The following is a 26937-nucleotide window of genomic DNA, read 5'->3' on the forward strand; positions in this document are numbered from 1 at the left end:
GATGTGAACGCAGAGGCCTCTGAGTGGGATCCGCCCTGCTCTGGACCTCACGCCTTGCCTTGTGACCAGACCTGCCTCGGGGCCAGTCCACAGCCTGGCTCTGCCCCTGCAGACCGGAGTTCCACCTCTGACTGAGCGCACCACAGCTCCTCTGTCTGCAGCCTGTCAGCCTTCCCGACTCTCAGACCTCCCGTTTTCCTGGTCAGCAATTACGCCTGCCCCACCCACCCCAAGGTTGGTCCCTCCCCCAGCCCCCACGAGGTTGGCCCTTTCCTTTCGCAGAACAGGCCCATCTGGCCCCTCCTCCACCCAGCCCAGAGTCAGCAGTCAGCAACCCGTGGCCACCCCAGCCTGCAGCTGCTGTCTGGCCCTTCGGGTGCATTATCCATCCTCTGAGCCCCAGCTTTTCTGTCTGTAAACTGGGTGCAGTCATCTCCTCTCTGATAATGAGTGTGAATTGCTTTCCCCATTTCAGATCTCCTGGGCCAGTGGGGAGGGAACTGGCTGGGGCTGACCCATGACCAGAACACTCTCCCCATTGGCCCTGAAATTTGACCAGACACATGTCTTTCTTGCACAACAACTGGATGGGGCAGCCCCGTCGTCACCCTCTCCCCTGAGCTCCCTCCATTCTTATCTGGAGTACAGGACACTGTACATCAGGATACCTCTGCTCCCTCTGTTACTCCTCCCAGCCCACCTCAACCTCAGGGAAAGCAGAGTGTGCCAGGTGCCCACGGGCACCTGCCCAGGGCTTACAAGCTGTGGCTGGTGCACCTCCCACTCCACCCTGGCCCTTTGGCTTCTGGAAAGCCTTAGAGAATTCCAAGATCATTGCTGGCCCAGCACGAGCCACCATGCTCTGCCTCCCCAACACCACCATAGCCTTGCCCACAAGCACCCTCCCCTGCCCCCCACTCTCTCAGCCCCAGGCCTAGCTTCCTCCTCTTGGGAGCCTCCCAGGTGACCCCAACCCCCAGGCCTCTCTCCTCTGAGGACCACGCTCCCCTTAGCTATGCCCCTCAAGGCAGCCCTTGGAATACATAACATGGGCCTTATGCAGAACTTCATTCACCAGTTTGGGACTTTGGGGGGTGTCAGGTCTCCCCTTTGTGCCTGGCTAAGTGCCCAGGGGCCGCTGTGAGCCCCCTACCCCAGACCTGTAGGCAGGGTAAGCTCTGAGCACTTTCCAGAGGCATCTCATGGAGGATCAGTGTATATCCTGCTGAAAATGAATAGGTGGGCGTCTGGTCTGCGTGGACCAATCCCACCTGGAGCTGCTGACCTGGGTACCACACCCCGGTCTGAGGCACGTTCTCCAAGAGACACTGTAGGGGAACTGCCTGGGAGACCCACTGGCCAGCTAACATTTGAACAAAGAATTTAGCCCGCAAAGCATCCTCCTGTAGCTGCCCTCATCCCAGCCTAGACAGGTAATAGGAATTTCTGCTTTGCCCCATTTGGTGATCAGAGAGGTTGAGACGGAATTCTCTCTTCTAAGTGGCAGACACAACTCCCTGTCCTGCTATCCCTCACTGCCTCTTCCAGCTGGGGGAGGTGAGGAGGCCCCCTGGCGAGCTTGGCTGGCTCAGTCTGGTCCCTACAAAGGACTGAGGCCATCAGGCTGGGGCTGGGGCAAGTGTTGGCAAGTGGAGTGAACAAAGCAGAGGCCCTGCAGCCCAAAGGGCATGCCCAGTGGCCAGGTGCAGCCCCACATGGGGTCTGGGCAGCCTGTTGGCAATGGGGATGTGGGAAGTGTCAGGGGCCACAGGAGGGTGCAACAGATGTGGGCTGCTTTTGGTGAGGCAGCAGCGTTTTCTGTCCCCTCAACATCCACTCTCTCCCACAGTGGGTTTCCCGTGGGCCTCTCCCCTGCCTCCCTCTCAGTAGCTGGGGTTCCAGAGAAATCAGCACTTCCAGCACCCCCAGGCACAGGTCCCAGGCCCAAAGGCTGACTCAGAAAATTCCATTCCCTGCCCAAGTTATTGCTGCTGAGACTGAAGAAGTTCAACGCAGACTGAGAGGACCCAATTCGGGGACTTTTGTAGGGACTATTTCCCATGGGTTTGTTAAGCTGGGCACGTGAAGTCTGCATGCCAGGGCCTGCCTGAGTGTGCAGTCAGCATGGAGTATGCAGAGCCAGGAGAGAGCAGGATGGCCAGGGGTGCACAGGCCTGTGCATGGGGACCAGCCCTGGCCAGTGGGCCTGCTGTCTATTCAAGGGGTGTCAGCTAAGCAAGAATACACGTCCTTTGTCTTGGATCCAGTCTGCACAGGGTTTCCACCCCAGCTCAGGGCCCAGAGGGTGGAGGTCAGAGCTTGGATGACCTGAAAGGAGCATGGAGCTATGGGAATGCACAAGGGAGGTTCTAAGTGAGAGCTAATGGGCAGAAGGACAGCCTCAGAAGTGTGTGTAGGGAGTGGGTGTAGGGGAAGGGAGGGCAGCGGGAGTCAGAGGCCCAAGCCAATTGGCTGATGGGATCAGAAGTCCTAAGCAATGTGCTGGAGAGGTCCAGGGAGTCTTCACAGAGTCAGGCACCAGGGCCTCCACCTCCTGCCAATGCCCAGATCTGCAGCTGGGAGTAGGCAGGAGAGCGGGCTACGAGAGAAGGGGGCGGGATGGGGAATGAGACGAGAAATATGGCCCTCATGCTTTCCTGAATAAACCAACTCTCTCAGGGTCTCATTCAACAGACACTCAGGCCTCCCCCCATCCCTGGGAGGTAGTGGGGCCAGAAGACCAGTCAGACCCGACCCTGCCCTCCAGGCCCAGAATGGGAAGAGGAGGCCAGTCTGGTCCTCACGCCAAGTGTCCAGCACACCCCAGGTGCCAAGGCCTACTTTGCCCAGACCTGTGCAGAGGCCAGCAGTCCCACCAGGAGTGTCAGTTTCTACACCTCTGCTGCAGGAAGGACAGTCTCTGTCCAGGAGGCCCAGTCAGGAACTGATGTGGAGGCCCTAGAATGTGAAATGGCCGGAGGGGCCAGGGGTGGGAGGAGCCAGCAAGGGAACTGGGCTGGGGAGCTGGGGGTCGTGGCCATGCTGTGGAGAGGATGCTGAGCACAGGCTGTGACCCCAAACCCTTCTCAGCAACCACTCTGGCCAGGCCAGGCTGCAAAGGAGGGAGCCTCCCCCATTTGGCCCTGGGACCTGAGGACGGGGAAGCAGATGGCCCTGAGGAAGCTGCTATGCCTACAGGCTGGCCTCTGCTCTGGGCCAGGCCTGGGAGGCCCCCCAGCTTGTCAGAAAGCTGAAAGTGAGCATGCTGAGGGGGCCTTCAGGGCTGCTGGCTTTGGGTTCAGTCCCCACATGACACCTCCCCAGGCACTGATCCCTCCACTAGCCGGCAGAGCAGCCAGAACACAAGGTCCCAGCTTCCTGGAAGAGATGCCGCATGGCTGCTCTAACAAATTGCCACAAACTAGGTGACTTAAAACAACACAATTTCTTACAGCTCCAGAGGCAGCTGTCTGAAGTGAGCATTACTGGACTGAAATCAGGTATGGACAGGGTTGTACTCCTGGAGGCTCAGGGAGAACCCCTCCCATGCCTCTTCCAGCCTCTGGTGTGAGGTGGTCTCTCACTGTGGCTTTGATTTGATGTCTCTGATGATTAGCGATGTGGAGCATCTTTTCATGTGCCTGTTGTCCATTGTATGTCTTCTTTGGAGAGATGTCTGTTCAGTTCATCTGATCATTTTTTAATTGGATTTTTTTTATTGAGTTGTATGAGCTCTTAATATATTTTAGATAGTAGCCCCTTATCATATGATTTGCAAATATTCTCTTGCATCCAATAAGCTGCCTTTTCATTTTGTTGATGGGTTCCTTTGCTGTGCAGAAGCTTTTTAGTTTGATGTTGTCCAGTTTCCTGACTTTGTCTTGTGTTGGCTTTGCTTTTGTGTCAAATCCAAAAAATCATGGTCAAGACCAACATCAAGGAGCTTACCATTTATGTTTTCTTCTAGAAGTTTTATGGTTTCAGGTCTTTAATCCATTTTGAGTTAATTTTTTGTGTATGCTCTAGAAAGGGGTCCAGTTTAATTCTTATTCGTATACCTGTCCAAATTTTTATGAAAAATACAAATCTGTATATCCATAAAGTTCAGTGAACCCTAAGCAGTATGAACACACACACAAACATACAGTCCCAGCCACATTATAGTAGAATTTCTGAAATGAAAGAGAAAGTCTTGAAAGAAGCCAGAGGAAAAAAAATAGCACATTCAAGAAAACAATAATACGAATGACCATGGAATTCTCATGAGAAACAATGTAACTCAGAGAAAATGGATTCACTTCTTTAAAGCAAAAGAAAAAAGATCTGTCAATCAGAATTACATATCCAGTGAAAATACCCTAAAAAATGAAGTAAAATAAAGACATTTCCAGATAGACAAAAACTGAAAGAATTCATGAACAGCAGACCTACACCACAAGAAATATTAAAGAAAAAATGTATTTAATATGAAAAAAAATGATACCAGATGGAAATTTGGATCTACACAAAGGAACAGAGAGCTAGAGTTGATAAAGTATGAGAGTGCCTATACAGTACTTTCTGTCTGGTTTCTTTTCATTTATCTTTTAAGATAATTGAACTTTTCAAGCAAATAACAAAAACAATGTAATATGCGGTTTGCAATATATGTAAAAGATTTTTTAATGTAATAACAATAGTACAAATCCTAGAAGAGAGTAAATGAAAGTATACTATTTTAAGTTTCTTAAGTTATATAAGAAAAAGTATAGTATTAATTCAAGGTGGCCCATGATAAGTTGAAGATGAATATTATAATCCTTAGAGCAATCACTGAAAATTTAAAATAAAGAGGCACAGTTAAAAAACCAATAAAGGAGATAAAATAGAACTTCAAAAAAATGTACAGTGAGCCCAAAAGAAGACACAAAAGGAAGAGAAAAATGGATAACAAATAGAAAGATGTTCCACTTAAAGCCACCATTGCAATGATAAACAGAATGGAAATGAACTAAACACTAAAAAAAGGGCAGGGCTTGTCAAACTGAACAAAAAGCAAGACCCAACTATGCGCTTTAAATATATGCTCTTTAAATAAACAGAAAAATACAAGTTTAAAGATACACCATGAAACATTAACTATTAGAAAGCTAGTGGCTAACACTGTTAGACAAAGTAAATTTCAGCATGAGGCCTGTTCCTAGAGACAGAGACCTTTCATAATTAAAAGCATCAATTCATTAGGAAGACAGAATATTTACAAATGTGTATATACTTCGTAAGAGAACTTTTAACATTTACCAAACAAAAACTGAAAGATCTAAGGGAAAATTAGACAAATCCACAATTATAGTTGGGAATTTTCACACTCTCCCTTAGTAACTGTTATAAACCAAAGTGGACAAAAAACCAGTAAGAAATGAGTGCTTTTAACATTACTGTCAAACAATTTAATCTGATATTTATAGAACATTTTACTAAACAACTTTATAGTTTATACTCTTTCACGTATATATGTGGCATTCATCAAGATAGATCACATGCTAAAGCAAAAAAGAAATCTTAGTAGATGTGAAATAATGGAAATCATGCAAAGCATGTTTTCTGACCACAGTGGAACTAAATTAGAAAAAAAATCTAGAAAATTCCTAAATATTTTAAATTTATCAGAATACTTCCAAATGAGTAAATCAAAGAAAAAAAATGTTGTGGAAAATTAGAAGATATTTAAGCTGAATGCTAAAGAAAAAAACAAACCAGAAAACCCAGATATATCAGTATCTGAGGGATGCAGCTAAAACAGAGCTGAGAGGGAAATTTATAGCTTTAAATGTTTTAATATGCAAGAACAAGATTTAAAATCAATTTTGTAAGTTTCTGCCTGTAAAAGCTAGGAAAAAGAGCTTGTCACTGGGCTAGAAACCAACAGAACAGCAAATATGTGAACAACAGAGGAAATTAATAAATCAAGACGGTCCTTTGACACAGAGGCCAGCTTGAAGGGGTCCCAATGGCCAGTGGGAACATAACAAAATAAATAATGGGTTATAAACCATATGATAAAATAAATATCCATGAATTGGATATAAATAAATATTTAAATACATAAATAATTTAATTGGGAAAGAAAGAAAAGCTCTTTCTTAGAATTCTAATTCATAAATGTAAAAGGAATGATGGAAAAGAAAATCACTTCTTGGCAAGCACCACCGAAACCATCACTGCAGACAGGGAGTGAATGGATGCTTGAATTTAGTCATCTAAGAGTCTGCCCCCACAGATGCCTATTCATTACAAAGGAGAAAAGAGTAACTTTACAGTGGAGAAACCTGGCAGATGCCACCTTAACCAAGTGGCCAAGGTTAATAGTAACAATGAGACAGGTCAACATCATGTACCTCCTGATGGGATGCACTGGGAACCACACAGCAATTACTCATGCACATGGTTTCTTGTCCAGCCCCCGCTCACACGGACGTATGCATCAAGGCATCAGTCAGGATTTGATGGGAGATGCAGGACTAGCTGGAGACTATAGGGATTTATTTATTAGAGGGATTGGGCCTTATGCAATGCGGGAACTGATTAAACAATGTGTGGGAAGCTTCTGTGCCTGGTGCTGGAGCCTGGAGTCAGCAGTGCTGGTAATCAGGAGAGAAGATGGATGTGTGGTGGGGGAAACAAGGGCAAACTGGGACGCTGAAGGACAAATGGGAGCTTATGAGAAGGCATTGGAGAAGCTATATCCAACAATGTGACTATAGTTAAGAATACTTGACTGTATACTTGTAATCTGCTGGGAGGGTAGATCTTAAATGTTCTCACCACACACACACAGAGTGGTAATTATCTGAAGAGATGGATACATTAATTAGCTTGAGTGCGGTAATTATTTTGTAATCTACATCAGTATCAATTGTACTTAAATTTATCACCTTAAATCTTAAAAATTCCTAATTGTCAAATACACCTCAATTAAAAATTAATTAATATTTTGAAATGAGAGTGAAAAAACTCACAGGATGGGAGAAAATATTTACAAATCACATATTTGATAAGAATCTAATGTCCACAATACATAAAGAACTCCTACAACTCAACAGCTAAAAAGACAAACAATCTAATTAGAAAATGGCCAAGGGACTTAGATAGACATTTCTCTAAAGAAGATAGACAAATGACCAACAAACACATGAAAATTAGGGAAATGCAAATCAAAACCACAATGAGATACCACTTAATGCCCACTAGGATGGCAATGATAAAAAAAAAACAACAGAAAATATCAAGTGTCAACAAGGATGTGGAGAAATTGGAACCCTTGTATCTAGCTGCTGGAGATGTAAAATTGTACAATCACTGTGGAAAATACGTTGGGGGTGCCTTAATAAGTTAAACATGGAATCACTCTGTGACCCAGCAATTCCACTCCTAGGTATGTACCCAAGACTTGAAAACAGGGACCCAAGTAAAGACTTGTACACAAATGTTTATAGCAGCATTATTCATAATAGCCCAAATGTATAAACAACCCAAATGTCCATCCAGGGATGAATGAATAAACAAAAGATGGTATATGAATACAGTGGAGTATTACCTGACTAAAGAAAAAAAAAAGGAATGGATTGCTGATCCAAGCTACAACCTGAATGAGCCTGGAAAACATTATGCTGAGTGAAAGAAGCCAGACACAAAGGGCAACACATTGTATAATTCCATTGATATGAAATGTCCAGAAGAGGCACGTGTGTGGAGACAGAAAGCAAATTAGTGGTTGCCAGGGGCAGGGACAATGAGGAATGGGGAGTGACTGTTAATGGCTGTTTTATTTGAGGTGATGGAAAAGTTCTGGAGTTCAAGAGTGGTGATGGTTGAATATTATCAGTGTACTTACTGCCACTGAACTGTATGATTTAAAATAGTTTAAATGGTACATTTCATATGTGTATTTTACTATGATTTAAAAATAAAGTAAAATGCACATCCACCATGTGGTATGGCCATGCCACAATCAATAGTCTGGGCTCCTGGTGCCTCTTCCTAGTGAGAGATCCATCTTTGAGTCCCCTCTCCAGGGTCCAGTGGGGCCAGCAGAAAGCTCCGTCAGCCTTAACCCATGTGGGACCTGAGGGCCCAGCACCCTGAAGGTGGGGTATGAGATCAGTTCCTGGGGTAAGAATCAGGGAGGCTGGCAGTGGGATCACCTCTGCAAGCCTGTGAGGGTTTGGTCTCAGTTTCCCGTCTGAGGTGTCACAAGCGACACTACAGGGAGAGACAACCTGGGGCAGCTGGTTCTTATTATCTATCGCCGGCCCTGCTCCTGAGGGCCTGACCCCAGAGCCACAGATCCAGGTGAGTATCTCAGTTTACAGCTGAAGCCAGTAACCCTCATGAAATTACTAATCCCTGAGAGTCTCCATTCCCTCATCTGAGAAGTGGGGATGATAATCTCCACAGTGGATTAAGTGGAAGAGAGATTTTTATACAGTGCCTCTTTCTAAGATGGACCTAGTGCAAGGACCTAGCACCAGGAGGTCTGCCTCACCCTGTTCCCTCTCCCCTCCATGGGCACCCCCTGCTCCCCAGACACTCTGCCTTCATGATCTCACCCCTTCTCCACCCTAGATTTTGGGAAAGGGTCTGACAATCCCACCCTAACAGGAGAAGCCTGTCTGTGTGTGAGCACCGGCAGAGCGGGGTTCATGGGAGAAACAGGGCAAAGAAAGGGCCTTCCCAGGACCCCTGAAAGCCCAGCTTTGCTCCATGGGAAGCCACTGTGCTGAGTTCTCACCAGGTGAGTGAAAATAGGCCACTCCAGGCTCACAGTCCATTCCTGAGGAAACTGTGTGTGTGGCCAAGACAGCATGGTACAAGCTTGGACACACCCCTGCCATCCGCTTGCCCACAGGCCCAGCTGTGGCTTCCCCAGATGTGCCTAAGCTCACCTCTCCAAGCCCTCTGACAGCTGGAGCCCCAGGCACACATGCCTCCCAGTGGCTGTGACCCCACTGCACTGTGCTGCTCCATCGCAGAGTTGCGACATAGCTCTCAGCAATTTGCTTTCCGAGCGGTCAAGCCAAAGTATGTAAGTCAAAGAGCCAGGCCCTTGCTGTGAGAGGCTTCCCCCCTTTCAGATTATTTCAACAGAGTGAATTCCCAGCAGTGAGATTCTCGGGATAGAGAATATGAACAAACATTTTAATGGTTCTTGCTACTTACTGCCAAGTTATCTTTTGATGCTCATTTCCTCTCACTACTGATAAATGAAAATAGCTTCACTACAATATTACGGGTACTGATTCTCATCCATCCCTTTCCAGAATTTTTTGCAAATAGCTTTTTCTCCCATTTTTAGAAATAAACATTGCATGCCATAATATTCTTACACCACAGACAAATAGGCCACTGGTAATCAGACATCTTCCACAAAATAAGTTTTTTGGTCTTAGTTATTTTGGCCATCACCATAGCTTTTTCTAAAAAGCAAATTGTACTTCCCTCCTACATCATACCTTTTAGATATAAGGTGCAATATAGGGATGGTTCCCTATGTAATTGCAATGCCATTGTGACACCAACTGATCGGAAGTCTTTCGTCTCATCTCATGTCCAGCCATCATCACATTTCCCCATTGCCTCAAAAAGAAAGTCTCTTTTTATTTATTTTGTTCACGTAAGATCCATGCAAGGGTTATCATTACATGTGGGTGTTGTGTTTCTTACTTCTCTTTTCACCCAGGCTGTCCCCTGCCACCTTGCCTCTTGTCACTGGCTTGCCACATGAGCCAAGTCAGTCATTCTGTAGTATCCCCCCTTCCTGTTTTGTCCGGGCTGCCTTGTGGCCCTTTAACTGGTTCCTTCTCCTCTTCCTCCTCTAAACTGAAAGTCAATGGATTCAGGCTCAACTGTTTTGGCAGAAAACCTCAGGGGCAGGGCTGGAGGCTTCTTGGCATGTGCCACTTGGAGGCACAGGACATCTGGATACCCCTCTCAGCCATTCCAGCAGCGGTCCCTGCAGAAGTCCAGGCAACCTTCCAGGCACTGATTGATGACAACTGATTGGCAGTCAGCAAGGATCCACCACTGAGCTCGGTGCCATGGGGGGACTGGCATTTGGACCATTCACTTGTTAATTCTGCTTGAAGATAAATCTTGAAAGAAAGGAAGCAGCGCTGAGCCCCTACTGATGTGCCGGCAGGGCTCTGGGTGCCCTGCTATCCCCTGCATTTAATCTTCATGACAACACAGGGAGGAAGGAAATTGATGGGACCCTAACAGAAGTACCAGTCGGCAAGATCTGGGCAGCCTCACCTTGTTCAGTCCTACTGCTGAGATAGACTCCATTGTCATCCCTGATGTACTGATGAGGAAATCAGGCTCAGATACAGTCCTGACCGGTGGGGGCCCAAGGCCAGAAGAGGCAGGGCAGGGTGTGAACCCAGGTGTCCTGCTTTCTGCAGGGTTCCTCCTTGAGGTCTAGGCTGGGTGTAGATCTCAGCCAGGCCTGGCATTGACCGCCCCAAGCCATAGTGACCCAGGAAACAGGCAATGCAACATGCCCACCTCAGGCTGCCCTCAGGAGTGTCTTCTAGAGGCACATAAGCATGACCAACATTGTCTGGCTCAACAAGTGTTTATTGGCCACAGTCCCTGCTCATGTGAAAAGCAGAGGCCAGTCTGTTGGTGGCTATGCTGGACACTCTCTCCCTGCTTCCTCCTGAGGACAGGGGAGGGACAAGCTGAGACTGGGGTCTGGACTCTGCCTGAGTGTTTTGGGGATGGATCCCCGGCCCCCCAGGGTCACAGAGCCGGTGGAAGCAAGGCTTGCCTTGGGTTGGGGACTTGGTGGCTCGCCGCCCCAGAAGTCTTTGGTTACTCCCCAGATCCTGGGGTGGCGGCTAGGGGGTGAGAAGGTGCTGCCATCCCCAACCCGGCACCACCTCGGTCTGAACAGACCCAGCTCTGGCCAAGGGGCCGTAAGGGGCACTTGCTGGGGACAGAGCAGGGCGGAGATTTCCACCCCAAGGAGAGGCCTCTTCCCTGTCGAGTCATGCTCTGGACCTGGGACCTTGGCAAGTGCCCCTGGGCTATGGAAGCCCAGGGCAGGGCCTTCCTGCAAAGTAAAAGGGAAGAGCCAGCCTGGGCCTCAGCAGCAGTGGCTCCAGCAACCTGATGCTAAACTTCTGTTCCGTTCATGGCTGTGGCCGTTCACAGAGCCTGCTGTGGGCCTGTCTGCAGCCGAGCCTACCTAGGCCACGTGACTCTTAGTCTCTCTCCAGGTCATTCAATGCTCCCTGGTATATCTCCGCCTCTGGGCAGGGCGGGCCGAGGGGCAGGGGAATTGATGCTCCAGGACACGAGTGGGTGTGTCAGTACCCCAGCTCCCTTGCCCCTCAGTGGGCCCCCAGTGTGCCTCTAAGGCACTCAGGAGGTCCCCTGCTCAGGAGCTCATTCTATATGGGCTCTCCTCCCTCCCGCCCCCGCTCCCTGCGCATCCTGGGGACTCACTCGCACCCGAACCCCTCCTGCATCACCAGCCTCACTGCTCGCACACAAGTCCTCGTCGCACAGTCTATGTCTGGGGAACCCAGACAAGAGCGACTTCCCCACTCAGTGCCTCAGTGTCCCCACCCTTAAGGCGGGCACGATCGGGAATACCGGGGCCCAGTGTCGATTCCCCTGCCTCAGGTCACAGCGCTCCGCTCTCAGCTCTCATGTAGGGGAGTCACCATGCCCCATGGCAAGTCTCAGGGGCACTCTCCCTGCTGGGGCTCCGGCCTGCACTAGCTGGGAGGAGCAAGGGCCGGGCGGGGCCAGTCTGAGCAGCTCTCCAGACTGTGAGTCCTGCGGGGGTCAGGAGGGGGCAGGGGGTCCAGTGCCCTGCTCCGCCTCCTCGGGCTGCCATTTCCCAGTTGCTAAGCCAGAGGGCGCCTCCTGGTTTTGCCCAGCCCCGGCCCCTGACATCCCCCCCCATGCTGGGGCTGCCCCTTGACCTCCCTGTCACCCTGCCAAGCAAGCCAGGCTCCCATGTATGGACACTCCTACCCCGGTCCCCTGCATTTCTGTGGGCCTCAACGTGCTCAGATCATCCCTGGATGAGCAAGACCTTTAGGTAGGAAAGAGGAGGATGCTGAATCCCAAAGCAGAGAGTGTGAGCCTGCGGCCGACAGATGCTGAGAGAGTCAGGTCCCTCTGGCAAGTGGGGGGCCTCCTGGGGCTGGAGGCAAGTACATTTGAGAGGGTATCCTGTCTTCAACTCCCACTACCTCCTGGGGCCACCCAGAGGACAGGCAGGGCCAGAGCCCAGAAAGGTCTGAGGAGCCCGGAGCACAGGGCACCTGGCCTTGCTTCTCAGGTGGGTGCAGGGACCTCCCTCACAAGAAGGCCCAGGCCCAGCACTGCAGGCTGGACAGCAGCAAGGGGGCCTTGGTACCACCTCCGGTGAGACATGTGGGTGGCCACCCAGAGCTCCTGGGTGCCAGGAAGGGTGAAGGGAAGCAGGCGGGGTTGGGCAGCACTGAGCAAGGGGGCACATGGCCAGGGTGGATGGGGGTGTGGGCCAGCCCGGCTGCCACAAGAAGCAGGGTCCGAGCCATCCACAGCAGTCACAGCAGCAGGCTATGGACCTGGCCTCCCCTTCACCTCTGTGCCCTGGAACTGAGTCGCACCCCAGGAGGAGGGCCAGAGGAGAAGGGGCTGATTTTCAGATGTGAGATAGTTGAGAAATCACAGAATTGGACAGAGGTTCCCAGAGAGCAGCTCACCAGGGGTTCTGCAGGACAGGTGTCGGGATGGCGTGTCGTGGTTGTTGTGCATCTCCCTTGGGTGCTGTGGCATTTATGCCTTGCTTCTCCACTTGCTCATGCCTGGTGTCCAGTAGGTGGCAGGGCCTAGGTCCACCTTCTTCCAGAGACCTGCATGTTGTAGGGGCCATGTGAGGCCATATATAATGGCTTGGTGATTGGGGGAGGGAGACCATTTTCCAGCTTTGGGAAAGTCTGGCTACAATCATAATTAGAATACAGAACAGTTTCACCATCCCCAGAAAACTCCCTCCCACCACCCCTCTGTAGAAAATCCAGTCCACTCAGAACTTTAGAATGTGACTGTATCTGAAAATAGAGTCTTTGCAGATATAACTAAGTTAAAGATCTCCAGTTGAAATCATTCTAGGTTTAGGGTGGACCTAAATCCAAAGACTGTCATCCTTATAAGAAGAGGAAAGGAGATGTCACAGAGACAAAATGGAGAAGGTCATGTGAAGATGGAGATAGGCAGAGACTGGAGTTATTATATGGCCACCATCCAGTGAATGCCCAGGGCCACCAGAAGCTGGAAGAAGCAGGGAAGCTTTCTTCACTAGAGCTTTCAAAAGGAACATGGCCCTGCTGACACCTGGGCTTCAGATTTCTAGCTTCCATAACTGTGAGAAGATAAATGTCTGTGTTTAAGACAACCAGTTAGTGTAATTTCTTACAGAAACCCTAGGAAACTAGTAGACAATATTAAGAAACTAAAAAAGAAAAGCCACATGATTATCTCAATGAATGAAGAAAAAACACTGCACAAAATCCTGTATCCATTCCTAATAAATATTATGTCAACAACTATGAATAGAAAGGAACTTCCTCAACACTCTAAAGAGTGTAGATGAAAAACCTCCAGATATCATCACACTAACAGTGAAAGATTGATGCCTTCCCTTCTAGGATCAGGGACAAGGATGTTCACTCTCATCATTCCTTTCAAGATTGTACTAGAAGTTCTAGCCAATGCAATCAGGCATGAAAAAGAAACAAAAATCTTACAGATTGGGAAGAAGAAAAATGACCTTATTTGTAAATGATGTGATCCCCTATAGAGAAAATCTTATGAAATCTATAAAAATAGCTAGTAACTTGTGAGTTTAGCAAGATTACAAATCCAAAATTAATATATAAAAGTCACTGTATTTCTGCATACTATAATTGAAGAATCAGATATTGAAATTAAAAGCAAATATCATTATAATAGCATTAGTGATATGACAGACCTGAAAAAAAGGTGTGGAAGACCTATGTGTTGATACTGTAAAGCAGTCCTGAGAAATTTAAAAATATCTAAATAACATAAATAGGAGATGTGATATAATGAGTCATAAAAAATACATATTTAGTCATTCATATGACCAAATATATATTTCTCAGGTATATTGGGTCTTCTGCCACAGTTTCTGAAAACACAGTAGAGTCTTAAAGGTGAAATGGGTGTTTTTTCATGTTAATCAGAGACTTTTGCACCCCCACCCAAGGGCAGGGGCTGGAGGCTGAATCAGCCAGTGGCCAATATTTTAGTTGATCATGACTATGCAATGAAGCCCTCACAAAACCCGTGAGAAGAGATTATTGCTCTCTCTCTGTGCTCTGCTCTGCTCTGCTTGGTTGGATCCTGCTTTTCAGTCGGGGAGAGCTTCTATGCCCGGGGAACCAGAACGCCTCCACGTGCCACTGAGCCAGGCCCCAAACTCCGCCAGGATAAACACTCCACCTTGCCCTATGTCTCTCTTCATGTGGCTGTTAAATTGTATCCTTTATGGTATCCTTTATTAAACTTGTAAACATAAGTGTTTTCCTGAGTTCTGTGAGCTGCTCTAAAAAAAATGTCCTGGACATTTTGAATACTACACTATGGGACTCTGAGTCTTGTTTAAATCCCACAGAGGATTTTTGTGTGTGTGTCTTTTAGCAAGCAAACTGCTTTCTGAGGGTTGTGGTTCTAATCTCAGTTCAGTTTTCAAAGACTTTGCAGTGGCATTTCTATCTGTCCTATCTATATGTACCACCCTGGATCCTAAATGGTAGTCTACACTGTAGTTCAGATTTCAAATTCATTGATTTGCTGCTAATAGTCAGATCCATGTGTGCACACGGATTTTTTTAGTTCCTACTTTTAAGCCATCTCCCCAACACATACCAGCTTCCAGCCCCACACCCCACACTACCTGGATTTCTAACTAGAATATGGAGGCTTTAGTTTTCCTGTCCTGTCATATACTTCCTTCATTATATCTGCCTAAGGGACCAACCAGTGAGAGGATGGAGAGAACAAAAGCCATGGGTATCTCCCTACACTCTTGGGACTACAGTTCCTTTGGACAGAAAGGGTTTTTCCTATCTCAGAGTTTTAGGTAGCTTCCCAGTAGCCACAGCTGCTCTACATCTATGGGGATTGCCTGGAGGGTGGGCTGAGATAGACAGGAAAACGAATAGATTTCCTTTACTCTCTATTACACACAAGAGCCTTCTTTCCCACTCTTTGAGTAAAGGGTTTCTCTTTGAAATATTTTTATCCATACCCAGTACATACATTTGGGTTATGGGCTGACTTTGAGTCCAAGCCAAATAATACCAAAGGGAAAAAATAAGAAGCTCATGGTGGTTCAGTGGTACTTAAAGGTCTTTTTTCCCCCAATCCATCTTTTTTCATTTTTAAAAATACATTTTATTTTTTAGAGCAGTTTAAGGTTCAGAGCAAAATGGAGGGGAAAGTACAGATATTTCCAATATATTCCATCCCTCCCCCAACATGCACAGCTTCCCCATTGTCAGCATTCCCCACTAGAGCAGTACATTTGTTACAATCAATGAACCTACACTGACACATCTTATCACCCAAAGTCCAGAGCTTACATTAGGATTCACTTACATTAAGATTCATACATTTAAGGATTTTCTTGACAAATGTATTATATGTATCCACTGTTACAGTATCAAACAGAATAGTTTTACTCCCCTAAAAATTTTCTGTGATCTACCTATTCATCCCTTCTCACCTCCACCCTGCAAACTCCTAGCAACCACTAATCTTTTTAGTACTTCCATAGTTTTGCCTTTTCCTGAATGTCACATAGTTGGAATCACACAGTATGTTGTCTTTTCAGATTGGCTTTTTTCACTTAGTAATATGAATTAAGGTTTCTCTCTGTCTTTTCATGGCTTGATAACTCATCTCTTTTTAACACTGAATAATAGTCCATTATACAGAGGCTCGACAGTTTATCTGTTCATTTACTGAAGGATATTTGGTTACTCCCAAATTTGCAAATTATAAATAAAGCTTCTATGAACATCCATATGCAGGTTTTTGTGGCTGTAAGTGTTCAACCCCTCTGCATAGATACCAAGGAGCATGATTGCTGGATTGTATGATAAGACTACCTTTAGTATTGTAAGACATTGCCTAATTGTCTCTCAAAGAGGCTATACAATTTTACATTCCCACTGGCAATGAATGCGAGTGCCTGTTGGTCCACACCCTCACCAGCATTTGGTGCTGGCAGTGTTTCGGATTTTGGCCATTCTAATTGTTCTCTAGTGGTATCTCATTGTTGTTTTAATTTATGATTCCCTGATGATGTGTGATGTAGAGCACCTTTTCATATGCTTATTTGCCAACTGTATACCTTCTTTGATAAGTTGTCTATTCAGGTCTTCTGATTATTTTTAAAATTAGGTTGTTCATTTTCTTATGGTTGAGTTTTAAGAGTATTTTGGATAATAGTCCCTTCTTTTGCAAATATTTTCTTCCAGTCCATGGCTTGTCTTCTCATTCTCTTGACTTTGTCTTTCAAAAGGCAAAAGTTTTCAATTTTAATGAAATCCAGTTTATCAATAATTTTTTTCATGTATCATGTCTCAGGTGTTATATCTAAATAATCATCACCATATCCAAGGTCATCTAGATTTTCTCCTATGTTATCTTCTAGGAGTTTTATAATTTAGAATTTTACAGTTAGATCTGTGACTCATTTTGAGTTGCTTTTTGTGAAGAGTGTAAGGTCTGTGGTTAAGATTTTTTTCTTTCTTTTGCATTTGCATGTGGATGTCCAGTTGTTCCAAAACCATTTGCTGTAATACTATCTTTTCTCCATTTCTTTGCTTTTGGTCCTTTGTGAAAGACCAGTATGGGTCTATTTCAGGGCTTTCTACTGCTGTTCCAGAGATCTATTTTTCTACTTACTTACTGATACCACACTGTCTCGATTGTTGTAGCTTTATGGTATGTCTTGGAATTGGGTACTGTCAGTACTCCAGCATTGTTCTCCTTCAGTACTGTGTTGGCTATCCTGAATCTTCTTGCTTCTTATATAAACTTTAGAATAAGTTTGTTGATATGCACAAAATAGCTTGCTGGGATTTTGATTGGGATTGCATTGAATCTATAGATCAAGGTAGGAAGAATTACCATCTTGAAAATATTGTTTTCCTATCCACTAACATGGAATATCTTTCCATTTCTAGTTCTTCTCTGATTTATTTCATCAGAGTTCTGTACTTTTCCTCATATAGATATTTGTGTTACATATTTTGTCAAATTATACCTAAGTATTTCATTTGGGGAGGTGTTAATATAAGTGGCATTGTGTTTTTCATTTCAAGTTTCACTTGTTCATTAATAGTATATGGAAAAGTGATTGACTTTTGTATATTAACCTTGTATACTACAATCTTTTAATTATTTATTAGTTTCAGGAGTGTTTTTGTCAATTCTTGTACATTTTCCACATATATGATAATATCATCTGTGCATAAAGACAATTTTATTTCTTCCTTCCCAATCTCTATGCCCTTTATTTCCTTTTCTTGCTTTATTACATTTGCTAGGGCTTCTAGGATGACATTGAAAGACAGCGTTAAGAGGGAATATGCCTTATTCCTGATCATAGTGGGAAAATTCAGGTTTCTCACCCCCAAGTATGATGTTAGATGTAAGTTTTTTTTTATATGTTCTTTATCAAGTTGAGGAAGTTCCCCTCTGGTCTTAGTTTGCTGAAATTTCTTACCATGGATGGTTTTTTTATTTTGTCATATCATTTTCCTTTTCCTTTGGCATATATTGATGTAATCATGTGATTTTTTTTTCTTTAGCCTGTAGGTGTGATGCATTCCATTCATTGGTTTTCAAATGTTGAACCAATCTTTCATACTTGGGATAAAGCCCACTTGATCGTGGCATATAATTCTTTTTATAAAGTATTGATTTGGTTTTGGTGAGGCTTTTTGTATTTATGGTCATGAGAGATATTGATGTGTAGTTTTCCCTTCTTGTAATGTTTTGGTCCAGTTTTTTCTTTTATTAAGGTATCATTGATATATACTCTTATGAAGGTTTCACAAGAAAAACAATGTGGTTATTACATTCACCCTTATTATCAAGTCCCCCCCATACCCCATCACAGTCACTGTCCATCAGTATAGTAAGATGTCACAGAGTCCCTATTTGTCTTCTCTGAGCTACACTTCCCTGTGTTTGGTCTAGTTTTGATATTAGGATAATGCTGGCCTCATAGAATGAGTTTGTGAGTATTCTCTTTGCTTCTGTTTTCTGGAAGAGATTGAAGAGAATTGGTACAATTTCTTCCTTAAAAATTTGGTAGACTTCATCAGTGAACTCATCTGACTCTGGTTCTTTCTGTTTGGGAAAGTTGTTAATTGTTGATTCAATTTATTTAATAGAGAGAAAGGCCTATTCAGGTTGTCTATTGCTTCTTGTGTGAGTTTTGGCAGATTGTGTCTTTCAAGAAACTGGTCCACTACATCCAAGTTATCAAATTTGTGGGCATAGAGATGTTCATAATATTTCTTTATTATCCTTATAATGTCCCTGAGATTTGTAGTAATGTGATTTCCCCTCTTTAGTTTCTGGTATTAGCTAATCTGTGTCTTCTCTCTTTTTTCCTGGGATAACCTGACGAGAGGTTTACTGGTTTTATTGATCTTTTCAAAGAATTAGCTTTTAATTTCATTCATTTTCTCTATTGATATCTTATTTTCAATTTCATTGATTTCTGCTCTAATTTTTATTATTTTTTCTTCTGTTTACTTTGAATTTAATTTGCTCTTCTATTTCTAGTTTTGTAAGGTAGAAGCTTACATTATTGATTTTAGATCTTTCTTCTTTTCTAATACATGCAGTCAATGCTAAAAATTTTCCTGTAAGCACTGCTTTCAATACATCCCACAAATTTTGACAAACTGTGTTTTTGTTTTCACTTACTTCAAAATAGTTTTAAATTTTTCTAAATACCCATGTGGTATTTAGAAATGTGTTGCATAATTTCTAAGTATGTGGGGATTTTCTAGCTGTCTTTCTGTTATTAGTTTCTAGTTTAATTTCTGGTCTGAGAGCAGACATTGTATGACTTTTATTCTCTTAAATGTATTAAGATGTATTTTATGGCCTAGAACAAGGTCCGTCTTGGTGAATGCTCCCTGTGAACTCGAGAAGAATGTGTATTCTGCTGTTGTTGGATGAAGTAGTCTATAGGTGTCAATTACACCTAGTTGTTTGCTGGTGTTATTCCTTACTGATTTCCTGACCACTGAATCTGTCCCTTTCTGTTAGAGGAGTATTGAAGCCTCCAACTATAATAGTGGATTCATCTATTTTCCCTTGCAGTTCAATCAGTTTTTCTCTTACATATTTTGATGTGCAGTTGATTGTTAGGCATATACACATTAAGGTTATTTTATTTTCATGGAGAATCAACTCTTTTATCATTATGTAATGCCCTTCTTTATCTCTGATAATTTTTCAAGCTCTGAAGTCCACTCTGTCTGAAGTTAATATAGCTACTCCAGCTTTCTTTTGATTAGTATTAACATAACATATCTTTCTCCGCCCCTATTAATCTATATGTGCCATTACATTTAAAGTGGGTTTCTTGTACCCAACATATACTTGCATCTTACTTTTTGATCCACTTTATCTCATCCTTTCATTGGTATATTTAGACCATTGATGCTTAAAGTGATTGTGAAGTTGGATTATTATTTACTACATATGTTGTTGTTCTCTATTCATTGCCCTTGTTTATTTTTTTCTTTCTTTTGTCTTGCACTCTTTTTCTGTCATTTGTGGCCACAACTGAGCATTTTACATGGTTCCATGTTCTCTACCTTCTTAGTACATCAATTATATTTATTTTCTTACATTTTGAATAGTTATCATAGATCTGCATTATACATTTACAACTAATCCATGTTCACTGTCAAACAACAATATGACTTTTTATAGGTAGTGCAAGTACTTACTAAAAATAAAATATTCCTAATTCCTCCTCCCATCCTTTGTATCATTGCTGTCATTCATTTCACTGACACATAAACTATAATCCTTGAATGCATTGCTGCTACTGTTGTTTTGAACAAACCATAATCTGTTATTTCAATTAAGAATAAGAAAAATAAAAGTCTTTATTTTACCTTCACTTACTTTTTCTCTAATGTTCTTCCTTTATGTGGATCTGAATTTGTGACCTATACCATCTTCTTTCTCTCTGAAGAACTTCTTTTAACATTTTTCGCAAGTATGTCTCCTGGCAATAAATTTAATATTTTTGCTTGTCTGAGAAAGTCTTTATTTCACCTTCATGCCTGAAGGATTACCTTGCAGAATATAGAATTCTAAGTTGGTGGGGTTTTTTTCTCTCAATACTTTAAAAATTTCACTACACTCCTCTTACTTGGGTTTCTAAGAGGTCAGATAGAATTTTTTATCTTTGCTCCTTTTGAGTAAGGTGTATTTTCCCTCTGATTCCTTTCAAGATTTTTTCTTTATCTTTGATTTTCTGCAGTTTTAATACAACATGCTTAGTTGTAGTTTTTTGTTTGGAATTCATCCTGCCTGATGTTCTCTAAACTTCTTGGACCTGGGGTGAGTTCTGACATTAATTTGGGGAAATTCTCAGTTTTCATTGCTTCAACTATTTCTTCTGTTCCTTTCTCTTTTTCCTTTCTTTCTGGTAGTCTCATTACATGTATATTATACCTTTTGTAGCTGTACCACAGTTCTTAGATGCTATGTTCCATTTTCTTTTTCAGTCTGTTTTCTTTTTGCCTTTCAGTTTTGGAATTTTCTATTGACATGTCCTTAAGCTCAGATATTCTTTCTTCAGCCATGTCCAGTCTACTACTGAGATAGTCTTCCTTTCTGTTTCAGAGATATTCATCTCCAGCATTTCTTTTTTATTTCTTCTTAGAATTTCCATCTCTCTGATCACATTGCCCATCTGTTCTTGCATGCTGTCTACTTCTCCCATTAGACCCTTTAGCATGTTAATTATAATTGCTTTAAATTCTCAGTCTGAAATCCCAACATCCCTGCCATATCTGAGTCTGGACCTAATGCTTGCTCTGTCTCTTCAAACTGTGGGATGTTTTTTTGTTTTGTTTTGCTTTGTTTTGCCTTTTAGTATGCCTTGTATATTTATGCTGAAAGCCAAATATGATGTTTTGTGTAAAAGGAACCCCAGTAAGTAGGCCTTCAGTGATGTGGTAGTAGGCTGTGAGGGGAGGGGAAGTGTTCTATAGTCCTGCGACTAGGTCCCAGTCTTTTAGCGAACCTGTGCCTATGAACTTCACAAGTGTATCTCAGTTTTTCACTCCTTTAGATGGGACAAGGTGGACAGGGGATGCTAGAGCTGGGTATTTCCCTCCCCCCACATAGAGGATTAGTGGGAGGCTGGTGATAGGTATTTTCATTTCCCTCTGGGCCATCAGACTGCCAAAACCCCAACAGGCTAGGTTTTGGTAAAATAATTTCTTTTGAGAACAAACCTTTTTAAGAAGAACAGAGTGCTCTGGCATATTTCAAAACAGTTACTTTTCCCTCCCCTGCAGGAAGAACAAAGGGATTTTTCTGGATATTCACTCTGAGAACCTGGTGAGGATCCTGGAGGTAAAACTCACAAAAGTATGGGTGCTTCCCTTAAGACTGGGTCTCTGGAGGTTTTAACTCTCAGACTTGTCTGTGATGAGCTTCCAATCCATCAATTATAGTTCAGGTTTTCCTACCCCAGAGCTGGTTTGCAAGGAGGTTTCTGTACCTAGGTTTCTACTCTGGTAAATTGTGATTCTCTGTATCCACCTGTGTATCTCATGTTTGGGACAATGGTTTGCTCTATGACCTCATTTCTCTGACAGATTTAAGAGGAGTCGTTAATTTTTCAGCTTGTTTGGCCTTTAGCTTGTTGTTAGGATGGAAAGACATCTTCCAAGCTCCTTACATGCCAGACTGGAGCCTTACATCTCATTTATTTTTCAGAGTTCTCAGATAGCTGTTCCACACATTCTGGCCAAGAATTTTAACTATATTTAGTGGGAGAGTTAGGGTAAGGTACTTATTCATCTTCTCTAAAACCATTGGCCCCACTTTGCTTTTTGGAACAAAGTGCAATAAATACATGTTTGGAGAAAATACAGAGAGGCTTTTTCACATCTTACCAGTTCTTTCAGGGTGGTAGGGTCCAGGGAGGTCTCTTATTCACTTTTTGGTCATTTTCAACTTCTCTCTAATGACCATTATTACTTGTATAATCAGAGAAATATCATCAAGCACTCTTAAAATAACCTGCACATGGTGAAATCACATTCAGTGGCCAGAATCATTTCTAAGGCCTACATTGTGGACTGTTTGGACAGATGGAGAGTTCACATCTGTTTGGGGGAAGGGAAGCCCCTAAACAATGGGAGCATTCTCATTCCAGCCCCAGCCGCCACATCTGCTCAGGTGGAAGGAAGAGAACCAGCTCTCCTTCAAGCATCAGGGCCCTGGGGCTTTGCTTATTTTATGTTTCGTTGTCTATTTTATATTTCCTAGACATCCCATTAAAATAAAGATGTAAAAGCCATACAAAAGAGTCACTGTCTTTGACTCTGACAAGAAGTCCCATGCCCTCACCCAACTCCTTGGCCCTAGGGTTACACAAGGTGCTTGTTGGTGACCCCCAAAAAGATATGTCCATGTCCTAATCCCGGGAACCTGTGAATGTTATCTTATTTGGAAAACGGGTCTTTGCAGACATAAATAAGTTAAGGATCATGGATGAAAAGATCATATTGAATTGTCTGAGTGGACCTTAAACCCAATGACAAATGATCTTATAAAAGACACACAGAAGAGGAGACAGGCACAAGAGAGGGTGATGTGAACACAGAGGCAGGTATTGGAGTGGCCTGGCCAAAAGTCAAGGCAGATGGCAGCAACCAAAAGTTAGAAGAGGTGGAGAATGGATTCTGTTCTGGAACCTCAGTGGGGAGTATGGCCTTGCTGATACTCCTGGCTTCCAAACCCAGGAGAAAATTAATTTCTGCTGTGTGAAGCCGTGGAATTTGTGGCAGTTTGCACAGCAGCCCTAGGAAACTAATAAAGCTTCAGAGAGGTCAGACTGTTGGCAGATCCCCTGCCCAGGCCAGCTCATTCCAGAAGAAAGACCCCAGGCCAACTGATGAAAAGTCAATTGCAATCCTATATGGGAAGAGCAGGGGGTTGGCAGGTCCCAGCAGAAGACCAGACTTATAACCAGGGAGGAACCCAGTGTTCTCTGAGGAGGGGCTCTTGTGGACCAATCCAGTGGAAGTATTTCTGTTGTGAACATAACTCAAGCTTAGTGTTACATCCTTGGGAAATGTGTGCATCAGTGTAGATAGGCGAGACCATGCTGCAATAACAAAGAGCTCTAAACTCTTGGTGAATTATAACAACAAAGGTCTGCTTCTTCCTGCTTATAATGGGTTTTGTATGGGTTCTGTTGTATATTTCCTGTCTCCACAATCTAGGCTGAAGAAGTGGCCACCACTTGAAACACGAATACTCACCATGGCAGAGGGAAAGAGACTGTTGGAGACCCTGCAGAAGCAATTAAGTACACCAACTCATTTGTTTGACTCATTAGTCTTTCAAGCCCACCCAGACAAGAGAGCTGGGAAGTGTGGCCCTAAATCTGCTCAGAAGATGGAGAGCTAAAAATATTGAGTGACATTAATGACTAGCACACTTTCTGTGAATCCAGGGCCCTTTCATCCCATTGATCTGTCATTGATCACTTTCCAGCACAGAGCCTAACTGAGATTACATTCCATTATTGTTGAGTAAAAGAAAGAAAGGGAGGAAAGAAGGATGACGTTCTTTGCATGTAGAAAGGGTTCAAGACAGTTTTTTCAAATCAGCACTGGAACAGGAACACAGTGGGAGCACTATAAATGTGCTGTGTGCATTGAACCGATTTTCATTTATGTACTTCCAAGTTCTGACTTACAGCTTTTTGTCAAATCCAAGCCCACAGCCATACATAGCCCAGGACAGGGCAGCCTGAAAGCTGAAGTCAGGAGCAAGGTCAGAGCTGATGGAATTGACCTGAGCAGTCAGAACACAGGCTGGGTGTCAAAGCAAACTATGGTGCTAGCCAAGGCTGCTCTTCCCTCTCCCATCCTTGGAGCAAGGTCCCACTGACCTAGGGCATGCCTAAGCCTGCACATTTTTTTTTTTTGGGAGGGCATCTCTCATATTTATTGATCAAATGGTTGTTAACAACAATAAAATTCAGTATAGGGGGGTCAATGCTCAATGTACAATCATTAATCCATTTCAAGTCTAATTCTCGTCAGTCTCCAATCTTCTGAGGCATAACGAACAAGTTCTTACATGGTGAACGAATTCTTACATAGTGAATAAATTCTTACATGGTGAACAGTACAAGGGCATTCATCACAGAAACTTTCGGTTTTGATCACGCATTATGACCTATAAACAATCAGGTCAAATATGAATATTCGTTTGATTTTTGTACTTGATTTATATGTTGATCCCACATTTCTCCCTTTATTATTATTATTATTTTTATTTTTAATAAAATGCTGAAGTGGTAGGTAGATGCAAGATAAAGGTAGAAAACATAGTTTAGTGCTGTAAGAGGGCAAATGTAGATGATCAGATGATCAGGTGTGTGCCTATGGACTAAGTATTAATCCAGGCTAGACAAGGGCAGCAAAACATCCATGGATGCAGAAGATTTCTCTCAAAGCAGGGGGGGTGAGGTTCTGAGCCTCACCTCTGTTGATCCCCAAATTCTCACCTGATGGCCCCCCTGTGACTGTGCCTGTCTTAGGTTGTTCCTCTCTTGAGGAATCTTACCCGTCTCTGGCTAACCAGTCCTCTTCCGGGGCCATACAGGGAAATGTAAAGTTGGTAAGTGAGAGAGAAGCCATATTGTTTGAAAAGGTTAGCTTTTTACTTCTTTGCAGATTTATGCCCTGTGGGTTCTATGCCCAGCACTTGTCTCGAGGTATCTTTACCACCTGGAGGAATTATGATACTCGGTAAATTCGATATGAGGCACTAATTCTATTTAAGGGTTGTAATTACGAAGAAAGAAGAAAAGCTACAGATGTAGCATATGGAAGGAAACATGGGAGGATTGATTATTTCTTTGACATATCTTCTTGTAGAGTACCTTAAGTATGTATAGATTTTAAACTACTAACTAATTTGCACACACATATTAACATAATAGGAATACGGTGACATAAACAAAGCAAATCTATAATTACCATCCATCTTCAGTGAAGCCAAGAAAACCATTTAGGCACCCTAGACATTTGTGAAAATTTGTCTATGATATGATGGATATTGTCCAACTGTACTTGAACCGTCTGAGAGAAATCAGACAAATTAAAGCAGCCCATTTCTGGGATCTGTTCACATCCCATATGTTCTTTTAACCGTAGATAGTCTATAGTCATAAGATTTTGGAGTGCTACACCTTGCACCCCTCCCAACTCCTGGTTGAGTTCCAACAGTACAGATCCGGTCAAATTCGTTGTCTCACTGTATGCACATGCCAGCCTAGACATCTCCCTCCTCATTCCTATGGCAAGTCCAGGAGATGGTGGGCTGGATGCAGCCACAACCACAGCATCGTCCTGATCCCTGTGGAGGCTTTTTGATGATCATCCCCCGGCACAAGTCCTCCAGAGAGTGCTGATGCCGGAAGCTCCTCCTCATATTGTATCTTAGTTCATTTTCTGGGTATCCAAGCCAGGCCTTGATCTTCTGCATAGAAACAAACAGACCCTTTGCCCACACTTTGACATGCCCTCTATACCACTGAGCAGAACTCATTGGAGGTCAGCACACAGTAACTGCTATTTTTTTTTTTTTATTAAGAGAAAGGAATATTATCAGAAAAGAGTACCTCCATAGCTAATCATCTGACACCCTTTAAGTGATCAACATTAAGGATATTTAAAGCATGCGTTGATCTTTGATTTACCAATAGTTTTATCCTATCAATGAGTAATCCCCCTTTTCTTTCTTTCTTTTTTTCTTTTTTTTTTTTTAATTTTTAATCTATACCTACATGAAGAATACTATGTTTACGATGCTCTCCCCTATATCAGGTCCCCCCTAACAACCACATTACGGTTACTGTCCATCAGCTTAGCAAAATGTTGTAGAGTCACTACTTGTCCTCTCTGTGTTGTGCAGCCCACCCTCCCCTTTCTCCCTCCCCCCCATGCATGCTAATCTTAATACCCCCCTTCTTTTTCTTCCCCCCTTATCCCTCCCTGCCCACCCATCCTCCCCAGTTCCTTTCCCTTTGGTACCTGTTAGTCCATTTTTGGGTTCTGTAATTCTGCTGCTGTTTTGTTCCTTCAGTTTTTCCTTTGTTCCTATACTCCTCAGATGAGTGAAATCATTTGGTATTTCTCTTTCTCCACTTGGCTTATTTCACTGAGCATAATACTCTCCAGCTCCATCCATGTTGCTGCAAATGGTTGGATTTTTCCACTTCTTATGGCTGAGTAGTATTCCATTGTGTATATGTACCATATCTTCTTTATCCATTCATCTACCGATGGACATTTAGGTTGCTTCCAATTCTTGGCTATTGTAAATAGTGCTGCGATAAACATAGGGGTGCATCTGTCTTTCTCAAACTTGATTGCTGTGTTCTTAGGGTAAATTCCTAGGAGTGGAATTCCTGGGTCAAATGGTAGGTCTGTTTTGAGCATTTTGATGAACCTCCATACTGCTTTCCACAATGGTTGAACTAATTTACATTCCCACCAGCAGTGTAGGAGGGTTCCCCTTTCTCCACAGCCTCGCCAGCATTTGTTGTTGTTTGTCTTTTGGATGGCA

At 43.6% G+C, this 26937-nt stretch overlaps 1 long non-coding RNA gene across 1 annotated transcript in view; it reads right to left on the bottom strand.

Annotated features, from left to right (window-relative positions):
• Positions 1 to 9425: 9425 nt before the first annotated feature.
• LOC140846288 (uncharacterized) overlaps positions 9426 to 26937 on the bottom strand; it is a 32566-nt gene continuing 15054 nt past the window's right edge. The window contains exons 2-3 of the long non-coding RNA XR_012125302.1: positions 12744 to 12893; positions 9426 to 10130 (exon numbers count right to left, since the gene is read on the bottom strand). This is a non-coding gene — a long non-coding RNA (uncharacterized lncRNA). The remainder of the gene's footprint in view (positions 10131 to 12743; positions 12894 to 26937) is intronic.

This window comes from Manis javanica, chromosome 14 (assembly GCF_040802235.1).
Source record: "Manis javanica isolate MJ-LG chromosome 14, MJ_LKY, whole genome shotgun sequence".
In the NCBI taxonomy this organism is placed as follows: Eukaryota; Metazoa; Chordata; class Mammalia; order Pholidota; family Manidae; genus Manis; species Manis javanica.